At 49.5% G+C, this 6,399-nt stretch overlaps 1 pseudogene; it reads right to left on the reverse strand.

Annotated features, from left to right (window-relative positions):
• Positions 1-3,631: 3,631 nt before the first annotated feature.
• Positions 3,632-5,584, reverse strand: LOC112260791 (annotated as a pseudogene).
• Between the last annotated feature and the right edge of the window lie 815 nt (positions 5,585-6,399).

A 6,399-nucleotide genomic window follows, 5' to 3' on the forward strand; every position in this document is an offset into this window, starting at 1 on the left:
AGAATTTATGGGTTTTTGTTTGTCCACCTGCCTCTTGAGGATTGACTACAAGTTCTCAATGGGATTAAGGTCTGGGAAGTTTCCTGGCCATGGACCCAACATATCGATGTTTTGTTCCCCGAGGCACTTAGTTATCACTTTTGCCTTTTGGCAATGTGCTCCATCATGCTGGAAAAGGCATTGTTCATCACCAAACTGTTCCTGGATGGTTGGGAGAAGTTGCTCTCGGAGAATGTGTTGGTACCATTCTTTATTCATGGCTGTGTTCTTAGGCAAAATTGTGAGTGAGCCCACTCCCTTGGCTGAGAAGCAACCCCATACATGAATGGTCTCAAGATGCTTTACTGTTGGCATGACACAGGACTGATGGTAGCGCTCACCTTGTCTTCTCCAGACAAGCTTTTTTCCGGATGCCCCAAAAAATCGGAAAGGGGATTCATCAAAGAAAATGACTTTACCCCAGTCTTCAGCAGTCCAATCCCTGTACCTTTTGCAGAATATCAGTCTGTCCCTGATGTTTTTCCTGAAGAGAAGTGGATTCTTTGCTGCCCTTCTTGACACCAGGCCATCCTCCAAAAGTCTTCGCCTCACTGTGCGTGCAGATGCACTCACACCTGCCTGCTGCCATTCCTGAGCAAGCTCTGTACTGGGGGTGCCCCGAACACGCAGCTGAATCAACTTTAGGAGATGGTCCTGGCGGTTGCTGGACTTTCTTGGGCGCCCTGAAGCCTTCTTCACAACACTTGAACCGCTCTCCTTGAAATTCTTGATGATCCGATAAGTGGTTGATTTAGGTGCAATCTTACTGGCAGCAATATCCTTGCCTGTGAAGCCCTTTTTGTGCAAAGCACTGATGACGGCACATGTTTCCTATCAGGTAACCATGGTTGACAGAGGAAGAACAATGATTCCAAGCACCACCCTCCTTTTGAAGCTTCCAGTCTGTTATTCGAACTCAATTAGCATGACAGAGTGATCCCCAGCCTTGTCCTCATCAACACTCACACCTGTGTTAACGAGAGAATCACTGACATGATGTCAGCTGGTCCTTTTGTGGCAGGGCTGAAATGCAGTGGAAATGTTTTTTGGGGGGATTCAGTTCATTTGCATGCAAGAGGGACTTTGCAATTAATTGCAATTCATCTGATCACTCTTCATAACATTCTGGAGTATATGCAAATTGCCATCATACAAACAGGCTTTGTGAAAATGTATATTTGTGTCATTTTCAAAACTTTTGGCCACGACTGTACACACAGATGTTCAACACAAGTGACAAAATCACCAACACATTCTGTCAGAGTCTCTTTATGAATGGAAAGCAGCAAACGGCAGAACGCATTTCAGTATACCATTAGCATCAAGCTATACATAGACACTTACCGGTATGTCAGGATATGTACCTCTTTTCAAATGGCGAGATAACAGATAAGGCAGGGAGTGCTTCAAACAGCATGGCCTTGCTGCCCCCCTCGAAAGCCTTCCTCCCCCTTTCTGTTTATGTAACTCTGGACATCAGATCTCAATTCTGACTCACATGCATCCTGCCTATTACTTACAAACTGACCTGATCCCCGAGTGAAATGAGAAAGAGTGAGGAGGAAGAATAATATGAGAAGAAGGCGATGAAGAGGGCGGAGGAGGAGGATGAAGAACATGTTCCTACCGCTGTAGGAAAGAGGCAAAGAGCAAGAGAAAATCAGATGAAATGAGAGAGAGTGGGAGAAAGAGCGAGAGATCAGACAAGAGGGAAGGGTGAGACTTGGCTGGAGGGAGAAAGGAGGAGGCAGGGAAGTAGTAGGCAGCTTGTTGCTGGAAATAAGACATGTACAGTGTTTCTCCCTTCTGTGTGTGGGATTGCTGCAGAATTGCTGAATGTTACCTACATTATATACAGTACAGGCATAATCACACATTAGTTCCTACACAAATGGCTTATAGGCAAGAGATGCAAGTCTCAGATTTGATCTGATCTGATGTGATCTGGCTTCTATAATGTGACACATCCAAACCCTTAAGTGCCACCCTGATCCAGTCTGCTCCAGTTACGTCTGCATTATTTCACATTCCGTGATTTGCTAGCCGGTATATCACACTTACAGTGTGAGCCACATACACTCTTAGAAAAAAAATAGCTATCTAGAACCTAAAAGGGGTTGTCAGCTGTCCCCATAGGAGGAGCCTTTGAAGAACCCCTTTGGTTCCAGGTAGAACCTTTACCACAGAGGGTAATACATTGAACCCAAAGGGGTTCTATGTGAAACCAGAAAGCGTTCTCCTATGGGAACAGCTGAAGAACCTTTTTGGAATCTTTTTGTCTAAAAGTGTATGTCTGGAACGTGGCTTGGGTTTTGGGTGTACTGTACTGTGACTGCACTGGAGAGCACAACAGCCACAGCATTTCTGGCTGAGTTTATGCTGGCCAATCCCCAATTTATGATTTTGATGCAGTGAGGTGTTGTTTAGAGTTGTTTAGGCAACAGAGGAGAATGCCATAAGCAGCGTGTAGCCTGGACGGTCCATTATATCACCAAGTACAACTTTTAAAAAAGTTCAAGAAATATCCCTCTGGGTATCTGAGTGTCATTCTGATTTTGTCCTGTTGATGGGCAGATGAGACGTCAAAAACTCACCCTCTACATCAATCTTACAGTTGCACCCTCCTTGGTGGCCAGGGGACAGCCAGTGACTAAGATCCAGTCTCATGTAAGTCTGTCAGTCCTGCCTGTCTGTCCACGTGCTCCTTCCATCCCTCCGAGGACTAAAAGAACAGAGAGGACCTCTGCATCTGGGAGCCCACATTTTTAAAGAGGGCTTGCAGTTTGCACACCTTACAGTGCTTCATCTTACTACTATTCCCCCTCCCTGCTGGCTCCTCGCTGCCCGGCTTATCCAGCCAGGGTGTCCACATACCCCCATGGAGCTGAGGGGTCCACCATGTGGGCACCTGGTTGTACTCGGCCAGTCTGGCCAGCAGTATCTAGACCACCTCCGGCCGTGCATCAGCCAGTTTTGACATCAAATCAAATCAAATCAAATGTATTTATATAGCCCTTCGTACATCAGCTGATATCTCAAAGTGCTGTACAGAAACCCAGCCTAAAACCCCAAACAGCAAGCAATGCAGGTGTAGAAGCACGGTGGCTAGGAAAAACTCCCTAGAAAGGCCAAAACCTAGGAAGAAACCTAGAGAGGAACCAGGCTATGTGGGGTGGCCAGTCCTCTTCTGGCTGTGCCGGGTGGAGATTATAACAGAACATGGCCAAGATGTTCAAATGTTCATAAATGACCAGAATGGTTGTATAATAATAAGGCAGAACAGTTGAAACTGGAGCAGCAGCACGGTCAGATGCACTGGGGACAGCAAGGAGTCGTCATGTCAGGTAGTCCTGGGGCATGGTCCTAGGGCTCAGGTCCTCCGAGAGAGAGAAAAAAAGAGAGAATTAGAGAGAGCATATGTGGGGTGGCCAGTCCTCTTCTGTCTGTGCCGGGTGGAGATTATAACAGAACATGGCCAAGATGTTCAAATGTTCATAAATGATCAGCATGTTCGAATAATAAGAAGGCAGAACAGTTGAAACTGGAGCAGCAGCACGGCCAGGTGGACTGGGGACAGCAAGGAGTCATCATGTCAGGTAATCCTGGGGCATGGACATCTCATCTCATCCCGACGTTGCCCCATGTCCTGCCACTGCTGGACCCCCCCGGGCAGGGTCTGAGGCGGCACACAGTCCCCTACATTTTCAGTCAGCAGCTTCCAGTCCGCAGCCTGTATGGCTGCCCGCACTGCTGTGTCCCAGATGCCGAAGCTGTTGAGGGCCTGGAGTCTGCCTCACTGGGCCATCGAGATACCGGGTCGATATTGATGGCCCCCCACACCAGAGACAACGGGGGGAGGGGGTACCAGTCAGAAACATGGATCAGCGCCTTTCTCACCTTCCCTTTCCACTTCAGGAATGGGCTGTGGACGAAACCCACTGCTCGCACTCCCCCTTCCCAGTAGGTACCCTTCTCTCCACGCATGGGCCAGTTACAGCCCCCAGAGAAAGGCTGGCCCCCGTTGTCTGAGGAGTAGACCAGAACAGAGTTCTGATAGAGGCCACTGGTTCTCAGCTCCTGCACCAGCTCCCCCACACTCTCGTCCACACAGCTCAGAATAGCTGCACAGTGTTGTCGCAGGCAGTTGTCCGGGTTACTGCAGCATCGCAGAAAGTGGTGTGGTGCCTGCAGGGGTGTGTGGATGGCCTGGAGTGGAACAGGAACAGGAAGAGGGGCTTCCAGGGGTCATGGGCCCTCAGGATCTTCTGAACCCTGGATGGAAAGAGGAGTAGGCCACCAGGTCTGGGTTACTTCTTTATATAACTGAGACGTTATGTAAAATACATCAACTCTGTTGTGTCCTAATCTTTGAAATAGCTGAAGACTTTGAAGTGCCCAATTATAATCAAATGCGAATCACTTTATCAAGAACACTCTAAAAACGTCTTCATTCCGTTTCCAACATGCACAGTAGTGTTTAGTACTAGACAAGCTCCTTTTCGTACATTAATTACAACACCACGAAAGATGTGTGTAAAGGCTGACCTCACCTCTTTATGTAGAGTGTTGCTGAGTAGTTACTGCTCAGCTCCAGGTCGTCTCTCCCCATCGTGCAGGTCAAAGCCACAGGCCTCAGCCTGGTCACAGCTCTCATAGGAGAAGTGATCACCACTGCCCGTCAGGGAGCCTAAGAAGCTATGGAAGCTGTGGCCCGTGGGCAGGTAGCCCGGCCGGCAGAAGCCCAGGTGCCACTTCCCTACCATCTGGGTGCTGTAGCCTGGCTCCTGCAGTCGTTCAGCCAGGGTGGGCGCATCTGAGGGCAGGCACAGGGGCAGGCACAGGGACAGGCACAGGGACAGGCACAGGGACTGGCACAGGGACAGGCACAGGGACTGGCACAGGGACTGGCACAGGGACAGGCACAGGGACTGGCACAGGGACAGGCACAGGGACAGGCACAGGGACAGGCACAGGGACTGGCGCGCCCGGATGATGGAATGCTGGCGGCCCGTATGGATCTGGTACCTGGGAAAAGGGGGAGAGGAGGGGAAGGTGAGATGAGAGCTAAAGCAAGATTGCCAGAACCAATTTATTGTCAGGGATCACAGTTAGAACCTTCAAACTATTGTTCCAAACACATACATACCTATTCAAAACAACATGCAATGTTCTGACAGATCACCCCTTTATTTAGAAGCAAGGTCATAAGAATGCACAGGATTTTGAGAAGAATCATTCCATTCAGGATAATATATAATAAGCCAGTACAATAAATGCATTACTCACCGTCCAGTCATGAGCTGGCTGCATGAGGGCGAGCAGATTGACTGGACATATGGACATAGTAGTTCTCCAGCTTCACCCCCTCCCCAGCCAGCTGGTCCAGGACCGGAGTGTGGACGTCCGAGCCATGGTAGCCCACGTCCCCATAGCCCTGGTCATCCACCAGGATGAAGATGAGACCGAGAGGCATGCAGCAGAGACAGCCTAGTATGGCCACTCCGAGCAGAGGGAAGTCCGACTTGACAGCACCTCTCATAACCATCATCAGTCTGGAGGGTAGTGTATGTCTGAGATCTGTTACTCCGATTCAGACCAGGATTGCGAAGCAATGTCTGGGCTGTGTGTGTCTGTCTGGGTTGTGTGTTTCTGTCTGGGCTGTGTGTGTATGTCTGTCTGGGCTGTGTGTGTCTGTCTGGGCTGTGTGTGTCTGTCCGGGCTGTGTGTGTCTGTCCGGGCTGTGTAGGTCTGAATGGGCTGTGTGTGTATGTCTGTTTGGGCTATGCGTGTCTGTCTGGGCTGTGCATGTCTGTGTGTGTGTCTAGTTGGAGGTACAGAGGCTTCTCCTTCACAGGAACCTGCCACATTCGCACACAAAATGTCCACACACACACACACACACACACACACACACACACACACACACACACACACACACACACACACACACACACACACACACACACACACACACACACACACACACACACACACACACACACACACACACACACACACACACACACACACAATTGTTTTGCAACTCCATTGAAAAACACATGTGGAAGGTATAGTTCACATGGTGAAAAACAATGTTGACACCTCCTGGCCATGAGGTAAACTACAATCCTACAACCACAAGCTCCAGCTGCGTTGACAACTACAGTGCCTTCTACAGACACAGCCGCTGGTGCTGGGGCTGAGGGAACATAGGGATAGTGCTGAGGGAACATAGGGCTGAGGGAACATAGGGCTGAGGGAACATAGGGCTGAGGGAACATAGGGATAGTGCTGAGGGAACATAGGGCTGAGGGAACATAGTGCTGGGATAGTGCTGAGGGAACATAGGGCTGAGGGAAC

This window comes from Oncorhynchus tshawytscha, linkage group LG01 (genome assembly GCF_018296145.1).
Source record: "Oncorhynchus tshawytscha isolate Ot180627B linkage group LG01, Otsh_v2.0, whole genome shotgun sequence".
In the NCBI taxonomy this organism is placed as follows: domain Eukaryota; kingdom Metazoa; phylum Chordata; class Actinopteri; order Salmoniformes; family Salmonidae; genus Oncorhynchus; species Oncorhynchus tshawytscha.